The sequence below is a fragment of the Rhineura floridana genome, chromosome 4, assembly GCF_030035675.1.
Source record: "Rhineura floridana isolate rRhiFlo1 chromosome 4, rRhiFlo1.hap2, whole genome shotgun sequence".
Classification (NCBI taxonomy): domain Eukaryota; kingdom Metazoa; phylum Chordata; class Lepidosauria; order Squamata; family Rhineuridae; genus Rhineura; species Rhineura floridana.
In genome coordinates, this window is record NC_084483.1 from 159620810 (window position 1) to 159648659 (window position 27850).

Here is a 27850-nt window from a genome sequence, read left to right on the forward strand (position 1 = left end):
AACATCAAAGGCCCTCCTCTGGGTGCCTACTCCAAGGGAAGCTGGGAGTCTGGCAACAAGGAAGAGGGCCTTCTTAGTGGTGGCCCCCAAATTATGGAACAATCTCTCTGATGAGGTGCGCCTGGCGCCAACACTGTTATCTTTTTGGCGCCAGGTCAAGACTTTCCTCTTCTCCCAGGCATTTTAGCATGTGTTTTATACAGTTTAAATTTTTAAATTGTGTTTTAAATTGTTTTTATAAGATCTGTTTTAGATTGTATTTGTTTTAATGTTTTTAGTTACTGTAAACTGCCCAGAGAGCTTCGGCTATGGGGCGGTATACAAGTATAATAAAATAAAATAAAATAAAATAAAATAAAATAAAATAAAATAAAATAAAATCAATCAATCAATTAATTAATCAATCAATCAATCTACAATCAGCAGACTGAACAAGGGGAGACTTCTGGTAAAAACCAGGAGAAAATCTAGGAATAACCTAAACCTCTTTCTTAAAGGAGCTCCATAACCTTTGCTATATATTTATATTGAATGACATGATGGATTAGTGACACCCCTTTTTTGTCAGAATCAATTTTGTCACATATACCGCCCCCTCCTTTTAGGAAAGGTGATAGACAAGGTTGTGTCACAACAGTTACAAGCAGTGGCAGCTGGTAGCTCCATGTCAGTGGGGCAGTGGAATCTGTTCCTGGTTTTAGTCTGAACTTGGAGAGCTCCTTGAAAGTTTGGACTGAAACCCAGAGTGGATTACACTGCCTCACTGAGATGGAGCCGCCAGCCACAATTGACTACAAGTACTCTTGGATGAAACCAAATATCTTCACCATTCCAATCAGGGTTCAGGCCCCAATATGGTCACCCTGATGGCTGGCCTTATCTGGAAAAGGACAGAGAGAATGTGACCCTGTTCTTCTTACTTGATGTTTCAGTGGCTTTTTATATCATTGACCATGGTATCCTCCTGAACTGGCTTTCGGAGATGGGCACTGGGGGCACTGTTTTACAGCCTTTCTAATCCTATCTCTAGGGTCAGTTTCAGAGAACAGCATTGGGTGGTTATCTCTCAGCCCCCTAGTAGCTGTGCTGTGGGGTGCAACAGGGTACCATTCTGTCCCCAAAGCTATTTAACATCGACATGAAGCCATTGGAAACAGTCTTTAGGAGATGCAGGGGTGAAATGTCATACCTATTCCCCTGTAACATCTGAATCAGGAGAAGCTGTTTAAGCCCTGGAACAATGCCTGGCCTTGGTGATTGGCTGGATAAGGGCCAGCACACTGACTCTGAATCCTGGCAAGATGGAGGGCCTATGGCTCCTGAGTCCAGATTATTCATCAGTTGCCTGCTTTAGAGGAGATCGTATTTCCCCTGAAGGAGTAGGTTCATAGTCTGGGGGTGTTCCTGGATTCATCTGTGTCACTCTATCTCTGATAACCTGACCATTGTTCTCCATGCACTGGTAACCTCCATACTGAATGTGCTCCATGTTGGGCTGCCCTTGAGGTTCACGCAGAAACTGCAGCTAGTGCAGAATGTGGTAGCTTTACTGTTCACTGGGACATAATATCACAGGAAGCAATTCATAAATGAAATAAATAATATTAAATTATCTTGGAAACAATATATTTCCATCCTTCTTTAGTCTATATGAGGTCTATACAGTAACTCAGCAAATACACCAGTTCCAGCAGTGTGTGCCATCTTGGGTGCCTATTCTCCAGTTTTTGTCAAGATCTCCTAAATCTCTTTGTGATGTTTCTTGTCTTCTACATTAATTGAACATATTGGGCATGCATGTGTGGTAATTGGGAGCAGGTCCCCCATTGTTGACCTCTATGTGTGCAAAAATGTACACACCAAGATCGTGTACACCCAACTGGGGACCCTTCCTTTTGCAGGGCTTCAAAACACATGAAGGCTGCCTGCGCACCATGCATTTAAAGCACATATTGCATCCCAAAAGAATCCTGGGAACTGTAGTTTACCCCTCACAGAGCTATCATTCCCAACACCCTTAACAAACTACAGTTCCCAGGATTCTTTGGGAGGAAAATGTGATTTAATTGTATAGTGCGTATGCAGCCAAAGAGAGGCTATGTGAACACAATTTGTACACACAGCAGCTTTATCCAGATCTTCTGATGAACATGTGGAGGTCTGGAAGCCATACCAATAGGCAGAGTGAGGCAACCATCTCAGGAGGCAGATGCTGGGGACCACAGCAATAGCCCCCCAACCTTTCCTCCTGCACCTCACAGCCATTGCCCTCTGCTGGCAGACAGAGCTGTGTGTCCCTTGTGGACCACCCTGCACCCTCTAACTAAGCCTGATGCCCTTGGGTGCAATGGAAATGCTGTCCTGTTGTTAGGGTTGACGTAAGATTCAACTGGCAGTTGTTACCTCCTGTACTTGATGATATAATCTTGTCCTTTGCCACGGGCAGCAAAATAGCTTGGACCAGCCCTGAGAAGCAGAGACAGTGGGTGCTCCCACTTCCACCACCCATCCACCTACACATGCACACACATACATCAATGATAAGAAAGTCTTTTTTGAATGATATCCAGTTGTGGTTGCCACTGTCCTGTAAACTGGCCTTTCAAAAATCTGACTCATTCAACTTGCAGCCCTATTAATTATAAGTCCACTTCATTTGTTTCATGAAATGACAGCTAGACTTTTCTGCACATAATGTTCAGGATGTTTCTCATTGTGATCTTTCGTTCCCACTCTTTTCTGTTCCATTACGTTTTAGGTTTTAGAGGTTAAGCTCAAATATGGGAATGGAATCTCTTGAGACAGAGTATTTTAACATGACGGGGAAACGTTATGCTTTTTCCATTCCATGACCATACATCACCGCAATTCATTCCGGACTGTATGTATATATGCACCCTGGAAATACAGCATGAGATGGAGGATTGTTATCCATTTACCTATAATTATTTGTATCAATTTGGAGCCTGTCCCATCTCAAGGACCCCAACATGAGTAACACAAACTCCACAAAGCCTGCAGCCATCTAAAATAAACCAGACTACAGGGAGACAAAAAAAGGTGAGTTCATGGAAATAAAACATGAATTTTACTCCATTCTGATAACAAAAATAAGTTAGTAGCATGAGAGACAGGGTGTCTAAAAACAAAAGTATATATTCTATAGAGCACAGCTAGCGAAAAGGATCTGTTAAACATACATCAAACAGCAATCTCTCAGCTCTAAAACTTTGCTGACGACTTTGTAGTCAGACACACCCTCCTTTTTAGGACTAAGGGAGAAAACTGGCTCTGCAGGATTCATAATAAAAGATGGCTGCAAACCATGGTAATGCTGATTGGCTAGCATATGTGATATCAAGGTCCAACCTCCCAAAAACTCTGGAGCAGTTTTACAATGTTTAAAAAGCATGCTAACTTATTTATGTTTTAGATAAGGTGCCCATTGAACATTAGATTAAATAAAGATATATGCAGTGCTTTAAAACAAATTAAAGGTAAATAGTCTGGTTAAAGCGTAAGGGCAAGAGAAATAAGACTGGCTGCTACTGAATCAGCACTGGAATCAATGCTAAGTATGTCTGGGTTTTCCACAGCAAAGGTAAAATAAGCCATGCTTACTCCACAGGAGGAAAAAAATGCTGCTCATGTCTACATTTTGTGTGCACCCTAATGACCATAACAACAACCACCACCCATAGTGAAGATGCACTGAGATCCCACCTAGCTCATTTTCAGAGCAATAGCATTACCATACGCTACAAACAGCCCTCCCCGCCACCTCACTTCTAAGGTTGCTTCCCTGCCCTGCTGCCTTTCATAGTAGCCTGACACAGAGAAAGTAAGCAGGTGAAGATTTCCCTGCCACTTCTTTCCATGCCAGCAGGAAAAGCTTCACTAGAAACAGAGCCTTGTTAATGGTGAGCACACATATTTGGAACGGCATATGGTCTCCTCATGTAAGTTTTTTTTCCCACTTGGTGTTTGATAGTTCTATTTATCTTTATCTGCATTAGATTAGATATTGTGTTTATATATGCTTTTATTGTCATGTTTTATGTAAATTGCATTTTTATGGCAAGCTATTCATAAGTAAAATGTTTTGTTGTTATGTGCCTTCAAGTCGATTACGACTTATGGCAACCCTATGAATCAGTGACCTCCAAGAGCATCTGTCATGAACCACCCTGTTCAGATCTTGTAAGTTCAGGTCTGTGGCTTACTTTATGGAATCAATCCATGTCTTATAAGTAAAAAAATAATGATTATCTATCAATAATCTAATTGAGCTGTTTTTAAAATATTTTATTTTATTTGTTAAATTTATATCCCACCCTTCCTCCAGAAGGAGCCCAGGGCAGCATTTCTGAGCTACATTCTCACAAAGAACAACTGAGAGACAAAGTCCAACTGAAAAAAAGTTGCAGCAATATAGATGCGTACAGGAGAAGCTGCTCTGGAGACATCAGCTATTTATAATATCACTTTAAGGGTGGGGAACCTTGGGACTATCTCCAGGCCACACTCCTCACTGACTCTACTTCCTCCTCAAGTGTTTTTGCCTGGCTAGAATGTGCCCTTGAACTGTGATAATTAGGGTTGCCAGGTTCAGGGCCTGAGACTGATCCTGTATCTTTAGGAGAAGAGAAAGTCAGCCAAGTGCAGGTGTTCTTACAACACTGTAATGGGAAAAACCACAAGGTGGAATTCTCTCTTCCCCCTGCACACCTTTTAAAGATACAGAAGACCTCTTGGAGGCTGGGACTGGCAACCAAGAGGTCTTCTGTATCTTTAAAGTTGTGCAGGGGGAAGGGAGAATTCCACCTTGTGGTTTTTCCCATTACAGTGTTGCAAGAACACCTGCACTTGGCTGGCTTTCTCTTCTCCTAAAGATACAGGATCAGTCTCAGGCCCTGAACCTGGCAACCCTATTCTGAGTAGATATGGTGAGGATTGTGCCGTTGGTAAGGCTTGACTAGGGATCCTCTGCAAAGATATCCATATCAAAGCAGGGTTAGCACCCCTTGCCTAGAATGCCCTGCCTGCTTTTTAACATGGCTACTCCAAACTTCTTTACAGACTTGACCCTTCACTGCAGAGAAAGGTTTGAGAAATGAGTAAGAATTAAGAAGATTCTCTGCCCTTTCCTGCCTACCCTGTGTGCGGCTGTAAACTTACTTTAACAGCCAACCCAATTCCAGTGAGTAATAATTGACAGACAGAAAACACACATGGTTAGGTTTACCTTCACAGGCAGTTGCTTGGGAATAACAGCAGTTGAAGCCACACTTCCCAGTATGTGAATTCTCTTTTACCACTTTTGGGCAAGAAACAAACAATCATGCAAATAACAAGGTGCATCATCAGTGGGTTTAAGGGGGTTGAGCTGAGCACATGGGACCACTGTTGTTGTTTTTGTGGATATAAGAGAGTGAGGTCAGAGGTACATGAAATGCAAAAAGAAAAAGAAAAGACAATGATGATTTCCTAAATGCAATACCATACCAACTAGAACAAGATTCCTACGCTGCTCTGTTCTGAAATCTGCACTGGTTGCCGATTTGCTACCAGGCCAAGTTCAAGGTGTGCTTTCCTTGTTATGGGTTTCATATAGTACTTGTTCTGCTCTTGTAAGAAATTGATCCTTTAGTGTGGCAGTACCAACGCTTTGGAACTCCCTACCTATTGACATTAGGCAGCTGCCTTCATTGTACTCTTTTTGGCACCTGCTAAAAACATTTTTGTTTAGGCAAGCCTACCCAGGCAGGTAGAAGCTATTATGCTTTTTCATCTGTTTTTAACTCATTGTTGGTTTTATTATTTTGAATGTTTTTGAATACCTGTCTTTAACTGTTTTTGCCAATAATTTTATTGTTTTAATTCCTTCTGTAAACCGCTTTGAGGTTTTTTACAATAAAGTGGTATATAAATGTTGTAAATAAAATACAAAAATAAATTTCAGAGTCACTGTGGCCCTTGGGTCTCTTTCCTCTTTTAGGCACAAAGGAGTCTGCCTTATGCTAGGCTCAGGCCATTCGGTACAATCTAGCTCAACTCTGATGTCATGGACTAACATTAGCTCTCCAGGATTCTAGGCAACAGTCTTTCCCAGAGACTGAATTCTGGATCTTTGCATGCAAAGCATGTGCCTTACCACTGAGCTACAGTCCTTTCCCTACTTAAAAAGAATCTTTTTAAATTGTTCTTTTCAAATTACTAGAGGCAGATCCACACCATTAATTTAAAGCACATTCAACACACATTTGAAACACATTAATCCCACCACAGAATCATGGGAATTGTAGTTCGTTAAGGGTGGTGGGAACTATAACTGTGAGGGGAAAACTACACTTCCCAGCGTTCTTTGGGGAAAGTTATGTGCTTTAAATGTATTCTGTGGATCTACTTCATAAACTTGCCTGCATGTAATTTTTTTAAATGGAAATCAGCTACAAAGTCTACTGAGTGACCATGGGCTACTCACCATCTCTCAGCTCAGTCTGCCCCTCAGGGTGAAAACAACAGAGGGGGACCATGACCACTCCAAGGAAGAAGGGCATATTTAAAATGTAGAGGAAATAATAATGTACAACCTTAGTGTAAAATCAGATGCTTATGGGGACATTTGTAATATGAATAAATATTTATATAAGCATGAACATCAAATATTTTATTTACACAACCTGTAAAAATATTTATAGCGCAATCCTATGCATGTTTACTCAGATGTGAGTCCCAATGTATTCAATGGGGATTACTCAAACAGGGAAGTGTGCACAGGACTGCAACCTCAAGTGAGAAGGAACTTCACTCACCCAACCCAAAATTCAGAATCATGCCATTTTAAGCAGTTTTGCAACTATTTTATACTTGTTTTATGGTTATTGGATTTTAAAGGGATTTCTTTCTTGTTGTGAGCTGCCTTCGTTTCCAGCTGGCAACCTTACCTCACAGGGTTGTTGGAAAGACCATACACACACACGTTGGAGATGTAAAAATACATACACCCCATATAATAGATTACGGTCAAAACCAGTTGGTCATTGCAGAACATTTTTTCAAAAAATAAAATCAGAATTAGTTCCTTAAAAAATAAGAGCAGTGACACCTAAGTAAGCCCTGTCTAATTGCTTTACAAAGTAGAAATGGAGGGGGAGAGATATATTTACAACACAAACACAATCCTTTGCTATATTCACTCAAAACTCCCATTGATTTACAGCACAATCCTAACTATGTCTACTCAAAAGTAAGTCCTAGTGAATTGAATGGGCTTTACTCCAAGTATGTGGGATTAGCATTACAGCTTTACTCCCAGAAAAGTGAGTATAGCATTAAAGTTTCATATTGGGAAGGTTTTCAAAACATTTAATAGAAGTTGCGGGGGGGCCAGACCACCTAGAAACTTAATTTTTTTAATGAAAGCTGAAAGTCTGGAGATTGTGGTGACTCACCCAGAGAGGACCCCAAAGCTCTGAAGTCTCAAGGCGAAAATCAGAGGCCTGGCAACCCTGTTTAAGGCAAATGTGAAGAAGAAGACCTTAAAGGCTCACCTAAATTACAGAGTTAAAGAGGCAAGGAAATAAAGTTTTGTGGTTTGGTGGCCACCACTGAGAAGGCCCTGAGTGCTGCTGTTTTAGTTGTTAATTTATTGATCTTGTTTCAATGTTTTGTTGTTTGATATATGTATCTTACTGATTTCTGTTAGCTGTCTTGGGGACAGTTTCCCCCTAAACAATGGGATACAAATACATTAAATAAATAAATATATTCTATCTACCACTCTGGACTCTGTTTGGAAGGAAGGGTAGGATAAAAATGTAAATTAATAATTAATTAATTAAATAATACTATTAAAACCATAGGAGCTAAGCCAGTAAAATGTGGCAATACTAGTCCTTATGTATAGCAACTTGCCCCCTTTTCTTTTTATTTCTTCATGAATTCATAGTTGGAAAGTATTGTTATGAGCATGGGGGGGGCCTGGAATGGATGATTTCTGTGGGTCACCTTTCCAGCCTCTGATTTGGAATCCTATGCCTGGGAGGCTGGCTCTGCTAGCCAGATGAATCTCCTTTGTTAATCAAATAGAGTGGCTAGGTAGTTAATGGTCCTATTTAGTTGCCCCAGTAACTGGTGAAAGGGGCCGGGAAGATCCTTTTGTCATTTTAAACTCTACTGGAGGAGAGTCCCCCCCCACTCCTGGGTGGGGAGAAGTGTGTTTGGGGTTGGTAGTGTGTGTTCTGGAGAATTAGGGCGGCAGGCATGCGGAGAGGCTGGCTCCCTGCATCGTGGCGATAGGATGCCCCTGTACCTAGATGGAAAAGCTGGATATTAGACTGCTGATGCCTTGAGCCCCTCCATCCTAAGCTCAGGTTGGAATGTGTGTACATAAATAAACCATATTTCATAAAGTCACCGCAGTCTCCGCTGGCCTTCTTCCCAAAGGAAACCAAACCCTGGATGGGCGCAGGGACCCCCTGAAATCTCACCGCTCGGAGATTGGGGGGAGGCACGCAACAGTATTTTCTTCTTTCTTTTTTTCCTTTTTCAATCCTATAGCTTTTTCCTTTTTTCTTTTACCATACTGTTGCAAAGCCTCCTTATGCACCAATGGAGCTTCATTGAGCTGGTCTAATCCATACTGGAACAGAATTTGGAGATGAAGTTCTAATTTCAAATCACCACTGGCACATGAGGGCCAGCCTAGCCCTACCATTAGGCAGAGTGAGACAGCTAACTTGAGTACTGAGGAGCAGGGACTGGAACCAAGGCTTTAGAGGGTGTGGCTTGCCCTGAATCCCCCAAGCTAGGCTGTTACCCTTGGGTGTGGTGGGAGGATGCTGTCCCAGTATCAGTGCTGAAATAAGTTTAACTACCAGTCTGATCAGCTTTGGTACATGGAATGGGGGCTCTGTGCCGTCTCTCCTTTGCCTCAGATAGCAAAATGTCTTGGGTTGGCCCACGCTCATAGGTGCTTGACATGCGATAGCTCAGCCCCAAGTGCTGGTATGGCACGGCTGGCGTGCTGTTATAGGGAAATGATGTGCTCCAGTAGTCCTGCTGTTGTGTTGGGAGCAGCACAGCTCTGTTACAGAGATAAACACCCGAGATTACTTTACTTATTGTCTTGGGAGACAGTAGTACAGAAATGTTTAATAATTCATTGCTAGTGCCATAAGACAATGAACCTCCAGCATCACTGCAGCTTGTTGACTATTACAAGTGGACAGAAAGACAGCACACAAATCATCCACAGACTCCTGCTTTCACACTTGAAGAATCCAAACCGTTTTAAAAGGAAGTGAGTAACTAATTAGGATGACTGCTGATCCAGAAGAGGCTTGCAGCCACAAATGGGGTTGCTGTCCACCTGAAAAGCTAGGTACACTGTATAGGCTTTTTCCTGGGCTCAGAGGTGCCTATGAGAACATTGGTGTCTAGGAATGCCTTTGACCACCTCAGACTGATTCACCAGCAGCACCTTATATGAAGAAATCAAACCTAGCTTTAGTTACAGTTTAGCTTGTTATAGTTTAGTTATACAGTAGGGCCCCGCTTTGCAGCGCTCTGCTTTGCAGCGTTCCACCAATACAGCGGCTGTCAATTGCAGAAAGGCCCCGCTCCTACAGCACTTGTTCCAATTTACGGTGTTTTTCGGGCGTCGCACGACATTTTAGACAATGTTAGTCAATGTGTTCGGCTTTGAGGCGGATTTCGCTTTACAGCGGTGGTCCAGATCAGAACCTGCCATATGAGTGGAGCCCTACTGTATCCAGACTACATTCCTGTACAAGGGTGGCTGGCAGCGAAGGTTGCTGCTTTGCACCAGACCTCCCAACAGCCACATCACTGTACTTTCCAGGAGGGAGAAGAGGGCAGGCAAGCAAGGGAAGGCAGCAGAAAGGTCACTGAGGTGCAGGTGCAATGGAAGGAGCGCCAGATTTGTTCCACCATTGCAGTTGCACTGTATCAACCTCCCTGCCACCACCTCAACCCCTTCCAATAAGCACAGTGATGCAGCTGATGGATGGCCAGATACATGGTGCTGCCCCTCCCTACTGGCTGCCCCAGGGAAAGAATAAAAAGATCTGTCAATTTTGATTCTCCCAGTTTCTCATTTTTCTAATCTTAAATTTGGTTCTCCACATTTCTGCAGTGATTTGCAAATTTTGTAAAAAAAAAAAAACCCATGACTTTAGCATTTCATTGCCAATTTTGTCTAAAAAACACATTTTTGTAGGCAGATTTGATTAATGTGCACATTTTTGCAAGCAATTTCCCATCATATAATACATTTTTGTATGCTATTTTCACTCATATATTCATTTTTATGCACACTTTTCCCTGTTGTTGTTATGTGCCTTCAAGTCGATTGCAACTTATGGCGACCCTATGAATCAGTGACCTCCAAGAGCATCTGTCGTGAACCACCCTGTTCAGATCTTGTAAGTTCAGGTCTGTGGCTTCCTTTATGGAATCAATCCATCTCTTGTTTGGCCTTCCTCTTTTTCTACTTCCTTCTGTTTTTCCCAGCATTATTGTCTGTTCTACTGAATCATGTCTTTTCATTATGTATCCAAAGTATGATAACCCCAGTTTCATCATTTTAGCTTCTCGTTATAGTTCTGGTTTAATTTATTCTAACACCCAATTATTTGTCTTATTCGCAGTCCATGGTATGTGCAAAGCTCTCCTCCAACACCACATTTCAAATGAATTGATTTTCCTCTTATCCGCTTTTTTCACTATCCAACTTTCACATCCATACATAGAAATCAGGAATACCATGGTCTGAATGATCCTGACTTTGGTGTTCAGTGATACATCTTTGCATTTGAGGACCTTTTCTAGTTCTCTCATAGCTGCCCTCCCCAGTCCTAGCCTTCTTCTGATTTCGTGGCTATTGTCTCCATTTTGGTTAATGACTGTGCTGAGGTATTGATAATCCTTCACAAGTTCAATGTCCTCATTGTCAACTTTAAAGTTACATACATCTTCTGTTGTCATTAATTTAGTCTTTTTGATGTTCAGCTGCAGTCCTGCTTTTGTGCTTTCCTCTTTAATTTTCATCAGCATTCTTTTCAAATCATTACTGGTTTCTGCTAGTAGTATGGTATCGTCTGCATATCTTAAATTATTGCTATTTCTCCCTCCAATTTTCACACCTCCTTCGTCTTGGTCCAATCCTGCTTTCCGTATGATATGTTCTGTGTACAGATTAAACAAATATGGTGATAAAATACACCCCTGTCTCACACCCTTTCCGATTGGGAACCAATCGGTTTCTCCATATTCTGTCCTTATAGTAGCCTCTTGTGCAGAGTATAGGTTGCGCATCAGGACAATCAGATGCTGTGGCACCCCCATTTCTTTTAAAGCATTCCATAGTTTTTCATGATCTACACAGTCAAAGGCTTTGCTGTAATCTATAAAGCATAGGGTGATTTTCTTGTGAAATTCCTTGGTCCATTCCATTATCCAACGTATGTTTGCGATATGATGTCTGCTGCCTCTTCCCTTTCTAAATCCAGCTTGGATGTCTGGCATTTCTCACTCCATATATGGTAAGAGCTTTTGTTGTAGAATCTTGAGCATTACTTTACTTGCATGGGATATTAAGGCAATCGTTCGATAATTACTGCATTCCCTGGGATCCCCTTTCTTTGGAATTGGGATATATATTGAACGCTTCCAGTCTGTGGGCCATTGTTCTGTTTTCCATATTTCTTGACAAATTTATGTCAAAATTTGGACAGATTCAGTCTTAGTAGCTTGTAGCAACTCTGTTCATGGTGACTGGTTTCTTCCAAGTATTTTAAGAGCAGCTTTTACGTCACATTCTAAAATTTCTGGTTCTTCATTATATGGTTCCTCCATGAATGAATCTGTCATCCTTGCATCTCTTTTATAGAGTTCTTCAGGGTATTGCTTCCATCTTCCTTTTATTTCATCTCAGTCAGTCAGTGTGTTCCTCTGTTGATTATTCAGCATCCCTACTCGTGGTTTAAATTTCCCTTTCATTTCTCTAATATTTTGGAATAGGGCTCTTGTTCTTCCCTTTTTGTTGTCCTTTTCTATTTCTATACAATAACTATTGTAATAGTTTTATTTGTCTCTACGTACTAGTCGCTGTATTGTTGCATTTAGGGTTCTGACCGTCTTTCTATCTTCTTTTATTTTTGCTTTCCTTCTTTCTTTACCCAGAGTTTCTTCAGTCATCCATTGAGGTATTTCTTTCTTTTTAACTAGAGGTATTGTCTTTTTGCATTCTTCCCTGATCATGTCTCTGACTTCACGCCATAGTTCTTCTGGTTCTCCGTCAACTAAGTTGAAAGCCTCAAATCTGTTCCTTATTTGATATTTATATTCTTCTGGGATGTTATTTAACTTATATTTTGGCATTATGGTTGCTTTGTTCTTCTTCTTTAGCTTTACTCTGATTTTCGATATGACCAGTTCGTGATCTGTACCGCAGTCTGCTCCTGGTCTTGTTTTCGCAGAAAGTATGGAACTTCTCCATCTTCTGTTGCTAATTATATAATCAATTTGATTACTATATTGACCATCTGGTGATGTCCACGTGTACAGTCGTCTTTTCAGTTGCTCAAAAAATGTGTTTGCAAGAAACAAATTATTGGCTTCACAGAATTCAATAAGTCTTTCTCCTGCTTCATTTCTGTCTCCTAAGTCCCATTTTCCCACAATTCCTAATTCTTCTCTGTTCCCTACTTTTGCATTCCAGTCCCCCATGATTATCAGCACATCTTGTTTTAGTGTGTGATCAATTTCCTCCTGTACTTCTGCGTAAAATCTCTCAAATTCTTCTTCTTCTGCGTTTGCCATTGGAGCGTAGACTTGGATGATGGTTATGTTGATAGGTTTCCCATCTAATCTCATTGATATCACTCGCTCGGACCTTGCGTTGTAGCTCCTAATTGCTTTTGCTACATCACTTCTCACTATTAAAGCAACCCCGTTTCTTCTTGATTTCTCATTTCCTGCATAAAATATTTTGTAGTTGCCCGATTGAAAATGTCCCATTCCCGTCCATTTTAATATACTGTCATGAGCAGGGAGGGGGGCTGGATTGGATGATTTCTGTGGGTCACCTTTCCAGCCTCTGATATGGAATCCTATGAAAAAGGCAAATTCCATGCTAGCAATCATTAGGAAAGGTATTGAAAATAAAACAGCCGATATCATAATGCCGTTGTATAAATCTATGGTGCGGCCGCATTTGGAATACTGTGTACAGTTCTGGTCGCCTCATCTCAAAAAGGATATTATAGAGTTGGAAAAGGTTCAGAAGAGGGCAACCAGAATGATCAAGGGGATGGAGCGACTCCCTTACGAGGAAAGGTTGCAGCATTTGGGGCTTTTTAGTTTAGAGAAAAGGCGGGTCAGAGGAGACATGATAGAAGTGTATAAAATTATGCATGGCATTGAGAAAGTGGATAGAGAAAAGTTCTTCTCCCTCTCTCATAATACTAGAACTCATGGACATTCCAAGAAGCTGAATGTTGGAAGATTCAGGACAGACAAAAGGAAGTACTTCTTTACTCAGCGCATAGTTAAACTATGGAATTTGCTCCCACAAGATGCAGTAATGGCCACCAGCTTGGATGGCTTTAAAAGAAGATTAGACAAATTCATGGAGGACAGGGCTATCAATGGCTACTACCCATGATGGCTGTGCTCTGCCACCCTAGTCAGAGGCAGCATGCTTCTGAAAACCAGTTGCCGGAAGCCTCAGGAGGGGAGAGTGTTCTTGCACTCGGGTCCTGCTTGTGGGCTTCCCCCAGGCACCTGGCTGGCCACTGTGAGAACAGGATGCTGGACTAGATGGGCCACTGGCCTGATCCAGCAGGCTCTTCTTATGTTCTTATGCCCGGGAGGCTGGCTCTGCTAGCCAGATGAATCTCCTTTGTTAATCAAATAGAGTGGCCAGGTAGTTAATGGGCCTGTTTAGTTGCCCCGGCAACTGGTGAAAGGGGCTAGGAAGATCCTTTTGTCATTTTAAACTCTACTGGAGGAGACTCTCCCCCCACTCCTGGGCTGGGAGAAGTGTGTTTGGAGTTTGTAGTGTGTGTTCTAGAGAATGGCTGGGGCTGCAGGCATGCAGAGAGGCTATCCCTCTGCATCATGGTGATAGGATGCCCCTGCACCCACATGGAAAAGCTGGATATTAGACTGCTGATGCCTTGAACCCCTCCATCTTAAGCTCAGATTGGAATGTGTGTAAATAAATAAACCATATTTCATAAAGACACCGCAGTCTCCACTGACCTTCTTCCCAAAGGAAACCAAACCCTGGATGGGCGCAGAGACCCCTGAAAGCTCACCGCTTGGAGATTGGGGGAGGCGCGCAACACTGGTGTCAGCAGTGGGATTGAGTTTCCTAGAAGAAGCCTTGCGAGCAAGGTGTGCCTGAGTCAAGATGAAGGGGAGAACAGCATTTCTCCTGGAACAGATGAAATTGATGTTCCAGCTGGACCAGCAGCAAAGGCAGAAAGAGCACCAGGAGGACCAGCAGCAAAGGCAACAGGAGCGGCAGAAGCATTGGAAATGAATGGGAGAGATATTTGAAAACATCTTTGGAGAGAAAAAGAGAGCCCTGCCTGATCAGCCACTACAAGGGGTCGAGGGTGACCTGGGAGTCCAGCTGCAGAACACCCAGATGGAGGTGGCTAAAGAGATCCAGAAAGTGGATGGGCAGCTGGAGGGAGTGGGCTGTAAGGAGTTGCAGTCGGTAGTGGAGGAAGAAGAAGTGTTGATTGTCCAGGAGCCTGCCAGGGGGGGAAACAGCAGAGAGCTGGAAGTGAAGCCCCGAGATTTGAAGGAGGAGAGGCCAGAAAAAGAAGAGGAAGATGCCTTGGAAGAAAGTAAGATAGAGGCTGGAGAAGAGATGCTGCTGATAGATTTCTCTGCTCCCTGTGTGCCAGCTGTGGAAGAGAAAGTGCAGGAGGAAGAAAAAGCCTTGGAGAAAGGTGAACTAGAGGCTGGAGAGGAGCTGCCAGCGCCTGGAGAAATGGCTGTGCAAGGTGCAGCAGGAGAAACCTGAGGAGGGAGTTCAAGTCCAAGAGGAGCTCCCAGCGCCTGGAGAGATGGGTGAGATAAAATCCCCAAGTGGCTTTGTCCCTTGGGTGCCCCATAATGGTCTTGTGGGGTGGGATGCAGCTCCTATGATGGGTGCAGTCCTTGGGCAAATTCCAGCAGTGAGAGGCACCCAGTACCCTGTGAGTTTGGAGGGCAAGAGACACTGGAAGGGTTACCTGCCTCTGTTTGGGCCCATGTTTCATACTGGAGATTGTGAGGGAGAACAGAGAAGAATTCTTTCTGCCAACCTGGGTGGACTAGGCCAGCTAATCTTTAAGATGATACCCCCAGATAAAGACTGGTGGCAGAACTTTGATTTGGCGTTTGGGGCAAGAGACCAAGTGGACTGGCTTAAAGATTTTTCCCAGAGCAGAGAGTGGAAAGGAAATGGCTACAGCTTGCTGTGTGATGATCTGTTCTTGGAGAGGAGTCCCAACCTCCTGCAGGCAGCAGCAGGAGGGATCAGCCTGGACTGGGAACTCCATGAAGCCCCAAGACAAAGCACCATGTGGCCAACCGCATGGTCTGGGGGGTGAGCTTCGTGCTGATGGGACTGTGTACTCATTTGCTGTAGGCATTTTTCTGATGGTTTTAGTATTGCCTTTTGAAATGCTGTTGATTTGTGCCTTCTGCATGCTGGTGGGGATATGAGCTGTTTAATGGTTTTTTAGGAATCATGCTGATAGGGTTTTTTTTGTAATAAGATTTTAATGTTTAGGATTTGTTATTCTGTGACTTGGATTGTGGGTGTATGTACAACTGTTTGGAGGAGCAAGGAGTAAATGTACATGTGGTTGAGGGCATGCTTAAACATGTCAGGAACTCAGGCAACTGCCAAGTTATGAGGACTGGGTAAGCTGTTGGATGCAGAACTGTGACTGGGAGCTCCAAGAAAGAAGAAGAAGCCCAAAGAGAGAGTAATTAATTGAAAAAGGTGCTGTAAGGGAATGGACTGTTTTTGTACTTGTGTGGAAATGAGACTGTAATATGACTATGCTTTTAATGATGTATATTGCAATGTCTTGCTAACCTGTACCTGTTATTTCTTGTAGGAAAAGTTGTTATTCTGTTTGTTTGCAGGTCTGGGACAGACCTCTTTCAGAGAAGGGTGTAGTGTTATGAGCATGGGGGGGGCTGGAATGGATGATTTCTGTGGGTCACCTTTCCAGCCTCTGATTTGGAATCCTATGCCCGGGAGGCTGGCTCTGCTAGCCAGATGAATCTCCTTTGTTAATCAAATAGAGTGGCCAGGTAGTTAATGGGCCTGTTTAGTTGCCCCGGCAACTGGTGAAAGGGGCTAGGAAGATCCTTTTGTCATTTTAAACTCTACTGGAGGAGACTCTCCCCCCACTCCTGGGCTGGGAGAAGTGTGTTTGGAGTTTGTAGTGTGTGTTCTAGAGAATGGCTGGGGCTGCAGGCATGCAGAGAGGCTATCCCTCTGCATCATGGTGATAGGATGCCCCTGCACCCACATGGAAAAGTTGGATATTAGACTGCTGATGCCTTGAACCCCTCCATCCTAAGCTCAGGTTGGAATGTGTGTAAATAAACAAACCATATTTCATAAAGACACCGCAGTCTCCACTGACCTTCTTCCCAAAGGAAACCAAACCCTGGATGGGCGCAGGGACCCCCAAAATCTCACCGCTTGGAGATTGGGGGAGGCGCGCAACAATACTCACACCAAGTATTGTAATGTTGATACGTTCCATTTCTTGCTTGACAATTTCTAACTTTCCCTGGTTCATGCTTCTCACATTCCATGTTCCTATTGTGTGTGTCGTACAACTCCAGACTCTCCTTTCGCATCTGTGTGCATCAGTCTCTGGGCTTCCTTTTGGCTTTGACCCAGCTGCGTCATTAGTCACAGCTGGGGTTGCCATATTCCAGTTCCACAAATCCGGGTAGGTTAATTTGCATATTATGCAAACTATTTCAATATTATGCAAATATTATGCAAATATTTGCATATTAATATTTGGATTGTCCAGTTGTTTTGTTTTTGTGCCTAGGAATTACCACCAAAAACTGGGGAAAGATGTGAGAAATCTTTTTTTTAAAAGCAACATTTTCAGCCTTAAATGCCTAGACTCTAGTTTCCAACACTATGGAGTATTTATTGATTGATTAAGAGAATTTATATCCTGCCCTTTTGCTGTTAAAAACAGAGCTCAGCACAGCTTACAAATATAATAAAAACAATAAAAATACACAATCAATATAAAAACATAATAAAAACACAAAATAGCAACAAACATAAAGTAAGTCAGGGCAGCAGCATGGTTAACCATTACATATACGATATATTTCAGAGATGTGGTGGGTGGAGAAAAACAAGCCAAAATGTTAGGAAAAGGAGTCTTTCACACCACATGCTCAGTTGTAAATACTGTTGCAGCAAGTTTTACAAGTTCCTCCAGTATTCCACTGGTGCAGGCACTCAGACATTCAAAGTATCTGTATGTTTCTTAGGTTTTATAAAAGCAGAGCTTTGCTTAGCTCAAAATTTCTCAACCACATCTACACAGGTTCCACCTCCATACTCAAAATGAAACTGAGCCTGGAAGTGTACAACAACCCCACACATACCTTGCTAATTCGATTATCAATGCTAGGATGTCTGTCTTATCGACTACTCTCCTGCTCCCCCCCCCCCACACACACACCGGGCATCATGAAAGACCCAGTCCTGGGCTCAGAAAGAAAATAAATATCTGGTCCTCTTCAAAGTATTGATAAGCCTCTTGTTTTAATTGAAATAATAATTATAAATTCTTGTTCTTATCACTAATGGGAGTTAATTATCTTGCATATGCTGCTGTTGCTTCTATGGCTGTAACGGAGTGAGGTTAAAGATAAGTGAAATGCAAATAGGAAAAAAAAACACAGAAGGCAGTAACACTTTCCTAAATGTAATACCATACCAACCACAACAAGATTCCTATGAGTAAGGCAAAAAACTAAGCATCTCACAACCAGTCAGGATTCCTAACCAAAAACCAAAAATATGATAAATGAAGAAATATTTATATAAGCATGACTATCAAATATATTTATTATTTACACAAACTGTAAAGATATTTATAGTGCAATCCTAAATTTATTTATTCAGAAGCAAGTCCCAGCGTATTCAGTGGGGCTTACTCAAACAGGGACAGAAATGCAACCTCAAGTGATAAGCAACTTCATTCACACAACCCAAAATTCTGAATCATGCCACTTTACACTGTTTTGCAACTGTTTATACTTGTTTTTATGGTTATTGGATTTTAAATGGCTTTATTTAAAATGCTGAGGCTACTTTGAATGGGTGTTATATGAGTGTATGTTGTGAGTGAATGTGTATTTTTATGTATTTGAGTTTTTTGTATTTATAGTTTATCATGTGCCTCGGGAAGAGATTTTATCATCAAGAGGGGAGACCTGAGGGGGCCCCAATTGCCGTAGTGACGGGTAGAGGGAGGTATGGTGATATGAGAGGGTCGTGCCAGGTAAGGAGAACGCAGCCCAGACATGTAGTGGCTGTGCCGCGTTCTGGTCCTTCTCATACCCGCAGGGTTGTTGGTTGTCCTATCAGCCAACTCTCAGATCTCCAGTTGCTGCTTTTTAATGCCAGATCGGTACATAATAAAACCTCCCTTGTCCATGATTTGATTGTGGATGAGGTGGCCGATCTGGCATGTATAACCGAGACCTGGGTGGGCGAACAGGGAGGAGTTAGTCTGTCCCAGCTCTGCCCACCGGGGTATCTGGTTCAGCATCATGGTAGATCTGAGGGTCGGGGAGGGGGGGTCGCTGTGGTCTATAAGAGTTCCATCTCACTCACCAAGTACCATGTCCATGCAATCACTGGTCTGGAGTGTTTGCACCTTGTGCTGGGCCAGAGGGACAGACTGGGAATCCTTTTGGTGTACCGCCCACCTTGCTGCCCAATGGCTTCCCTAACTGAGCTGACGGAAGTGGTCTCGGAGATACTGTTGAGATCCCCCAGACTATTAGTACTGGGAGATCTCAACATTCATGCTGAGGCTACTTTGTCTGGGGCAGCTCAGGACTTCATGGCCGCCATGACAACCATGGGGCTGTCTCAATATGTTAGTGGCCCAACACATACATCGGGGCATACTCTTGACCTGGTCTTTGCTACTGGACATGGGGATAGTGATCTGGATGTGGGGAGTTTTACATCTCTCCCGTTGTCATGGACAGATCATTGCTTGCTGAAGTTTAGACTTTCAGTAGCCTTTTCCCTCTGCAAGGGTGGGGGACCTATTAAATTGGTCCGCCCCCGGAGACTAATGAATTCTGAAGGTTTTCAAAAGGCTCTGGGGGTTTTTCCGGCTGATAAGACTGGCGCTCCTGTCGAAGCCCTGGTCGATCTGTGGAATACAGAGATGACCCGGGCTGTTGACACAATCGCTCCTGCGCGCCCTCTCCTATGTAGAGCTCATACAGCTCCTTGGTATACTCCGGAACTGAGAGCGATGAAACAAGACAGGAGGCGGCTTGAGCGGAGATGGAGACGAACTCCCGACGAATGCAATTATGAGCTGGTTCGTGCTTCTACTAAGCTCTATGTAGGAGCGGTGAGGGCGGCAAAAAACAACATTTCGCCGCCACTATTCAGTCATCTCTCTCACGCCCACGGGAGCTTTTTAAAGTGGTTCGTGGCCTACTTCATCCAGGCCTACAAGACACGGCAGATACATCGGTAGCTCGATGTAATAAATTTGCTGAACACTTCCAGCATAAGATCTCATGCATTCGCCGGGACTTAGACTCCTATTTAATAGCAGTTAATCCTACTGAGGTGTCCAGAGCACAGTCTTGTCATGTTTTGTTGGATGAGTTTCAGTTCGTTCAGCTCGAGGACGTGGACAAGGTGCTTGGACAGGTTCATGCGACCACTTCGGTACTGGATCCTTGCCACTCTTGGCTAATTAAAACTAGCAAGGAAGGAACAGTTGGCTGGGCCAAGGAAGTGATTAATGCCTCTTTACGAGAGGGAGTGGTCCCTGGCTGTCTGAAAGAGGCGGCAGTGAGACCACTCCTGAAAAAACCTTCCTTGGACCCAGAGGATGTCAGCAGCTACAGACCAGTAGCCAATGTTCCGTTCCTGGGCAAGATCCTGGAACGTGTGGTTGCTGACCAGCTCCAGGCGCTATTGGATGAAACCGATTATCTAGATCCATTTCAATCGGGGTTCAGGCCTGGTTTTGGCACTGAGACTGCCTTGGTTGCCCTGTTTGATGACCTATGTCGGGAGAGAGACAGAGGGAGGGTAACTCTGTTGATTCTCCTTGACCTCTCAGCGGCTTTTGATACCATTGACCATGGTATCCTTCTGGAGAGGCTTGCGGAATTGGGAGTTGGAGGCACTGCTTGGCAGTGGTTCCGCTCCTACTTAGCGGGTCGTCTCCAGAAGATAGTGCTTGGGGAACATTGCTCGACACCGTGGGTTCTCCAATGTAGGGTCCCGCAGGGTTCGGTTCTGTCTCCCATGCTTTTTAACATTTATATGAAGCCGCTGGGGGCGGTCATCAGGAGTTTTGGAGTGCGTTGTCATCAGTATGCTGATGACACGCAGCTCTACTTCTCCTTTACATCTTCTTCAGGTGAGGCAGTCGACGTGCTGAACCGTTGCCTGGCTGCGACAATGGACTGGATGAGAACTAACAAACTGAGACTCAATCCTGACAAGACTGAGATGCTGTTGGTGGATGGTTTCTCTGATCGGATGGTGGATATATACCCTGTCCTGGATGGGGTTACACTCCCCCTAAAGGAACAGGTGCGTAGTCTGGGAGTCATCTTAGACTCTTCCCTCACACTTGAGGCTCATGTAGCCTCGGTGGCCCGGAATGCGTTCTACCAACTTCGGTTGGTAGCCCAGCTACGTCCCTATCTGAGTAAGGAGGACCTCTCATCAGTGGTACATGCTATGGTAACCTCGCGTCTGGACTACTGCAATGCGCTTTACGTAGGGCTACCTTTGAAGACGATTCGGAAGCTACAGCTAGTGCAAAATGCGGCAGCCAGACTGCTAACAAGAACTAAGCGGTCTGAGCATATAACACCTGTGCTAGCCCGTTTGCACTGGCTTCCAATATGCTTCCGGGCCAGATTCAAAGTGTTGGTACTTACCTATAAAGCCTTATACGGCGCGGGACCACGATATCTGTCGGAACGCCTCTCCCGATATGAACCGGCCCGTACACTACGGTCTACTACGAAGGCCCTCCTCCGGGTTCTGACTCATAGGGAAGCCTGGAGAGTGGTGACAAGATCTAGGGCCTTCTCAGTGGTGGCCCCCGAACTATGGAATGGTCTCCCCGAGGAGGTGCGCCTGGCGCCGACACTATCATCTTTTCGGCACCAGGTTAAAACCTTTCTCTTCTCTGAGGCATTTTAATTCCTATTAATTGTAAATTATTATATTTTGATTTTAGACTGTACAGTTTTGTGTACAGTTTTGTGTTATTTTTATTGTATTTTTAATGTTCACCGCCCAGAGAGCTGTTGCTAGTCGGGCGGTATATAAGCTTAATTAAATAATAAATAAAATAAATAAAATAATAAATAATTTCTTGTTGTGAGCTGCTTTGGTTTCCAACCCTACCTCACAGGGGTGTTGGAAAGACTCCATACACACACACGCACACACTGCAGATGTATAAATACATACAGCCCATATAATAGTTTATTGTCAAACCAGTTGGTCATTGCAGAAAAATCAGTATTACTTTTTAAAAAATCAGTATTAGCTTCCTACAGAATAAAAACTGTAACACCTACGTAAGCCCTGCCTACTTGCTTTAAAATAGGACTGGGGGGGGGGGACAGAAAGAGAACACAAACACAATTCTTTTTTACATTCACTCCAAAGTCCCATTGATTTTCAGCACACTCATAATCATGTCTACTCAAAAGTAATTCCTAGTGAATTTAATAGGATTTACTCTGGACATATGGGATTAGCAATGCTTTTACCCCCACAAAAGCAAGTATTGGGAAGGTTTTCAAAACACTGCCCAGGATCTGACTCCTACACACAACAGGGGGAAAAACTGAAATGTATATACTTACCCAATTTATGAGATTTTCAGATAAACAGGGGGCGAAACCACCATTTCGTTTTCTAGACCTGCCTCAGCTCAATGCAACTGAAACACAATCCCTGATTGGCTGCAATGCTGAACAGGCGGGGTTAAAGCTACGAAGTGCTATACAGTAGTTTAAAAAAAATTTAACGGGGGGGTGCCTGACGTTTTTATATATATCTCGAGAACCGCACCACCTAGAAACTTTTTTTTTTTTAAATGAAAGCTGAGAATCCGGGCCACCTAAGGGGCTAGCCGGGCGCTGGGTGGCATGCTTAGAATCCGGGTAAAACCCGGCTATCCGGGCAATATGGCAACCCTAGTCACAGCACTACTCGTACTTGTCTTTTGTTCTTCCCAAGTAGCTCAGTGAGTGCCTTCTGACCTGGGGGTCTCATCTTCCAGCACTATTTCGTGTTGCATTTTGGATACTCTGTTCATATGGTTTTCATGGTAAGAGGTATTCAGAGGTGGTTTACCACTGCCTTCCTCTGAGTTTGGATGCATCTTAGTCTGGTGTCTCAGCTTTGACCATTTCGCCTTGGGTGCCCCTGCTAGGAGTCTAGCCTCTTGGTCTAGACTCCTGATGACATTGCTCTCAGCTTCTTCAACAATCTCAAACCCCCTCACCACGTTAAGGTGTGCATCCTAAAGGGGGACACTTTCCCCTAACATATACATTTTTGTAAATATTCATTGGTCAGTGAACTGCATTGCAACACTTGAATTAGTGTGTTTCAAAGGATGGCTGTGTTTCGATTCTCATATTGTTTCGGAAAGTGCAAAATTGATCAGTGGCTTGAAATGCAAACTGAATCGAATTCCTCGTCCATCCCCATCTATAAAGATAATTCAGATCCTTACACTAGTGTAGAGCGCAGCTGCCAAGAAGTTTGTGGGGGCCAAACATTCTGTTCATATGACATCAGTTTTGTATCAATTGCATTGGCTCCCTGTTTGTTTCCGTGCTCGGTTTAAAGTGATGGTTTTGACCTTTCAAGTAGGAGTGGGGAACTTCCAGTCCATGCTACAGGCCAGATACCGCCTGTGAGGCCTGCAGCCTTCCCTCAGGCCTGCTATGAGGCTTTCAAAAGCTTGGATTGGTGCCAGAGGATGCTGTTTTAAAGTGTCATTGCTGTACTGCAGACAGGTTAGGGGGGAGGAAAAGAAGTGTGGGGAGGGGAGAAAGGGAGAGAAGGGGGAAGAAAGAAAAAGCAGGAAAGGGGAGAAAATAAAAAGTGGGTAAGAGAGAAAGAAATAGAATGATGGGGGGCAGTGGGAGGGGGTGGAAGCTCCATCAGAATTTCCCCAAGGAATGCAGGGGGCCCTAGGAGGAGGAAAGGTCCCCCACCTTTTCAGTGGTAGTGCCACATCTTTTGAACTCCCTTCCCCGGGAAATGCATGCACTACCCCTTGTTGAGGGCTTTCTAGAACTTTTTGGTTCCGCTTAGCTTTTATTGATGGTTTTAAGCTGGCTTCATGTTTTAGCTGCTACTGTTTTAGTTCCCCACTCACCAAAACTTTGGACCAGCCATTGTCTCATAGCTTAGCCTACTTTACAGGGTTGCTAAGAGGATAAAATTGGGAGGGGGAAGACCATGTAATCCACCTGGAGCTCTTTGGAGGAACAGCAGGATAAAAAGGTAATATTGTTTTTAAAAAGTTGGGTAATTACTGGCTTGATTTTAAAGGTTTTGTTGTTTGGTATATTGTATTTATTCACTGCTGTAAGCTGTATTATGAGGGTTAGATCCAAACAAGGCATAATTTTTGAGTGTGTGTACTGAGAAGTGTCTGCCCCTGGTGAATTTCTGCCTGTTCTCAAGCTGTTTGAGATACTGAGCCTCTATCAGGAGCAAAAAGGAACAACACCATGCTTCCAGATGGGTGTTTAATATGGAATCGGTGGTGTTCATGCATTTAATTTTTTTGCTTAAACATTAGCCACAGCATCACTCAAAAATTCAACCCTGTATTCCCCCGCTCTGCCTCCAATTTAATCTGGATTTACTTTATCCAGGAAAAATCCAATAGATTAAAAAACTCTGTTGCCAATGACCAGTTTACAATGTAAAGCCCCTGTCTGGAAGCACCCATATGGGTTGCTGCCAATAATGTTGTGTCAGACAATTGTTGGATGTTAAAGCAGAGTTCTCCAGGAAATATTTCAGCTGCAGCAAATGAGGAAGTTCTGAAACCAGCCAAGCGTGAATCCAAATGCTTGTCAGAGGATTAAAGGAAAGCACTCTTTGTTCCATCTCTGACTAATAAAATAATAAGTGGCACCTGTTAATAGCCAACAATATTTAGAGTTTCATTATGGTTCCAGAATGGCTCTTTAGACTTTGCTTACCTCCGACAGCAGCAAAATGCCACACTGCTCCTTCTTCCCATTGTGTTCTCTCCTCCTCCATTACAGCAGCTTCATGTTCTTTAGGGGACTTCCAGATGGAACATGTGTTGGTAGAGAGTCTGAGGATGCTTCTAGATGGGCTTAATGCTGCAAATGGGTTGTTGAGATAATTGCAAAAGGGTTGTCAGCAAGTTTTTTTTGTTTGAAAAAAATTATTGGATTTCTCCCAGAAAAGGTAAATCTGGATTAAGTGGGGGAGGGGGTTGGATATGGGCTGGCATTTTGATGACAAAAGCGTGCATGCATGAAGCACACCCACCCCACTATTAACTTGAAATTTTGTCACATGGAGGCTGCCAATCCTCATCCAAACATCAGACCAGGATCGATAGCAAGATTATCACAGGTACCACACGTCATAAAATCCCAAACTCAGTTTTTTAAGCCTTCGCTAAATACTCTGGGTTAGAAGTGCCAGCTTTTTGTGTGGGGGGGGAGGGTTTTTTATTAAGAGCCCCATAACTCTCTAGGCATAGTGAAGGTGTGGCTGGGAATGGGGAGCAGGCCATAGGAACAAAGAGAACATCTCAGAGGCTTTTACACCATCACAGAGATTGACATCCATACCATATATGGGGCTCAGTACATCAGAGATTGTGCACATAGTCTCTGACCAGGTAAGCTCCTGTGTCAAATAAGAAACAAAATGGAGGTGTTGGCTCTGATGAATGATGCCCTTAGATGGTTTGGGCCCTGGCAGATGCCTAATTCAGATAACCTCTGGCACTGGGCACATCAATATTGCCCACACATTCCCAAACATTCTTCCTAAACAATAAATGTGTATGTTTTTTTTTAATGTTCAGCCATGTTTTGTGTTATACTTGTATAGCAAATTGCCAAATATGCAGTGATCAAACAGCCATGGGCACAAGGACTCCTGCCTAATAGGGGTTTCCAACCTCATTTTTCTATGATCTAGCCAGTGGTATAAGGTTCAGGTTCTCTTCATGCTGCTGACAGAACCATGTGATATCATATTGCTATCAATCTCCATTGTGCAGTCAAACCAAAAATCAGAACAGGTCTCCAAGCCAACCTTGTATTTTCTTTTTTTCATAACATTTGCAGCTCTTTCACATGTCTCAGGGTTAGATTGTGCTGCCATTCCTCACAATGAGTAATAACGAATCCATAAATAGTGCCACTGAAATCAATAAGCAGAGTAAGGCAGGAAATTAATGGTAGGCGAATCTGAGCATTAGCACTCAGGCCCTTAATTTATTGTTGACATTCAACACACTGCAAAACAGGTTTGTTAAGGCATGCATTGCATCATGAGAAAGAAGGGCTAATTTTTATAGGGAGTGGCTAAGTGGTGAGAGAATGGGGAGATTCAAATCCTAATGGATATGTTGCTAACAGGATACTGCTGTGAATCCTACACATCCAGAGGCATGAACCAGCATCATTCAGCATTTAGTCCATTCAGATAATGTTGCTTCTAAGCTGACTCAGAAGTCAGAATGAATCTGGGTGAGCCACAGGGCTATTTTGCTGCCTGAGGCAAAGGACAAGATGGTTCCCCTTACCTCCCACATTCCACACACAGAATCCAACTGGACTGGCAGTTGAATCTTATTTTGATACTGGCAGTGGGACAACATCTGCCACAGCATCTGAGGCAACAGGGTAGCTTAGAAGATGCAGAACAAGCTAGCTTAGGGAATTTGGGGGCAATGGTTCGGGGACTATTGCTGCCTCCCAGCAGCTGTTGTCTGCAGCAGCTGCCTCCCTCTGTCTAATAGTAGGGCCAGCCGTAGTGAACTATAGCCATTAAAGCACATCCAGACCACTCTATAATTTTTTTCATTTTAATGATTTCATAATCCAAGCACTTGAACTGGAGGGTGCGCATACCCACTGGTCCTCATAGCTTATAGGGGTCTCTACAATAGAATCTGCACAGACTGTAAAGAGTTCTTCCAACTGGTTTCTCATTGTGGGTGCAGGGCTGTCCCAGGGGAAAAACAGCATCCTATGTACATTTCCCTTTCCTGGGGAAATGGTTCCCATGGATATTTGCCATGTCTCCCCACCGTAGTATTCAGATGGGAGTGCAGAAAACCTCCAGACATACCTTATGCCATAGTAAGGTTCTTTAGCAAGCAGAGGATCATGTTACAAACTGGAATAGCCAGGCCAAGGTAGTACCTATTTGAAAACAACAAACAGATTTTTGAATAAGGAGATGTGGTTTGAGGGGGTATTAATTTTTTTATTATTACTATTTAACAAAATATACTACTTGATTATAGAAAACCTCCAAGTGGTTTACAAAAAAGCATTAACGTTAACAATAAAAACAGTTAAAAATGAGTAATTATAAACATTTTAAAAACAATTAGAACAGCAATAGACTAAAAAGAGATTAAGGGCACAATCCAGCTCCTGCTTGTGCTGGGCTGAGGTGAGTTGGATATGGTGGATCTCTGGGTGAGCCGGCTGGGTCCCAGCTGAGCTGGGCTATGCTGTCATAAGCCACTCATCCTGGCTCAGCAACCCAACTGGCCCAGCTGGAGGTCCGCCAGGGAAGCCCAGCTCTGTGTAAGGGGAGCTGACAGAAGCCAGGAGAAGGCCTGCAAAAGGGGCATTCCAGGGGCATGCTGGAGCAGGGGCCAAGGAGGCAGACTTACGCAATATCCAGTTCCCATTCAGCTCCCTCCTGCGTCCCTCCATCGTGGCAGCCAGTATGCCGGGAAAAGGGGTGGCAGAAGGAAACATGCATTTTGCTTCCTTCCACCATGCCCTGCTGGCACAGCCTGCATTCTCCCTGCAAGAGGCCTCTGAGCGGCAGTTGGATGTGGCAGCCCCTTCCGCCAGCTCAGCCTCCACCAGCTTTGTTCCTGCCGGCCTCCGGCAAGTTGGATTGCTCTGTAACACACCAACATTTGTGTGTCTGGGCAGGCTTGCCTAACCAAAAATGTTTTAAGCAGATGTTTTAACAAAAAATGTTTTAATCTTTGTAGTTCACAATATTAAAATTAACTGAAAGCATAATGTTGCTAAATACTGCACTGGCCCCCCAGTTCTCTAGTTCAGTGGTTCCCAACCTTTATGAGTATGGGACCCCCTTTGTAAGCTCAAAAGATTTCGTGACCCCCCCCCACTAATTGTAATTTTAGTGTCTGTTAATTGAAAAAATGGCGTGTGGCAAAATCACATATCCAAATGGCGTGTGGCAAAATCACATATCCAAATATCCCTTTCCATAAAAAGCTCCTCGCAGACAGGGAGG

At 43.5% G+C, this 27850-nt stretch overlaps 1 long non-coding RNA gene across 1 annotated transcript in view; it reads right to left on the reverse strand.

The window, feature by feature from the left end:
- LOC133383722 (uncharacterized) overlaps nt 1-27395 on the reverse strand; it is a 67238-nt gene extending 39843 nt beyond the window's left edge. The window contains exons 1-4 of the long non-coding RNA XR_009762398.1: nt 27249-27395; nt 26693-26766; nt 25652-25759; nt 24553-24699 (exon numbers count right to left, since the gene is read on the reverse strand). This is a non-coding gene — a long non-coding RNA (uncharacterized LOC133383722). The remainder of the gene's footprint in view (nt 1-24552; nt 24700-25651; nt 25760-26692; nt 26767-27248) is intronic.
- Between the last annotated feature and the right edge of the window lie 455 nt (nt 27396-27850).